This window comes from Penaeus monodon, chromosome 23, assembly GCF_015228065.2.
Source record: "Penaeus monodon isolate SGIC_2016 chromosome 23, NSTDA_Pmon_1, whole genome shotgun sequence".
Classification (NCBI taxonomy): Eukaryota; Metazoa; Arthropoda; class Malacostraca; order Decapoda; family Penaeidae; genus Penaeus; species Penaeus monodon.
This window is the reverse complement of record NC_051408.1, coordinates 19,071,096-19,071,839: the sequence shown is the minus strand read 5'-3', so window position 1 is coordinate 19,071,839 and position 744 is coordinate 19,071,096.

The following is a 744-nucleotide window of genomic DNA, read 5'->3' as shown; positions in this document are numbered from 1 at the left end:
CATATTTTGATTTTCATTAGAGAAATTCCATTATTATCTGTTCTGCTTCTCACTTATGCTAATAATTTCAGTGACAATGACTTATGCCTTTGATCTGATTTTTTATTGTTTGTTCTGTACATATTCAAAAATAATGAGAAAAATAAGTTAATTATACAAGTATTGGAATGATTTATAAAACAGATCATCGATCCAGGTGCCATCAGAGAATTCTATGGATGCTTCTCTGCTTTCTGCACATGACCAAATGTCTAAGAAATCTAAATGTCAACCTTGCCTTTGTATATCATTTAGGTCCTAAATAGATCTCCATGTAACTGATATTTTAATAGCTGACCCTAAGAATACAAAATCAGGATCTTCCTATGGAGTTAAGGACAGATGAAGCACATACAATATGAAGTTCCCAGAAAAAAAAAAAAAAAGCAGTTCTTTCTTTCTTTTGGAACAAAAATATCTCATGACCAACAAGTTGTAAACTTATTGAAAATCTATTCATAAAATACAGTAAAAATTGGGTAAGAAATCAAGATTTGAAAACTGTGTAATGGTATTGTGCTATGATATTCATGCTGCTTTCAATATTCACACTTACCAGGACAAACTAGTCCCAGGGTATGTGCAGGATCTTTTATAAGGTGGGTTGGGGGGCAAAAGAAGAAGAGAAAATGATACCATAGTTTATTAATTTTTGTACAAAATATGTATACATACATAATTAAAATAATTATAAGTTCCAGCAGA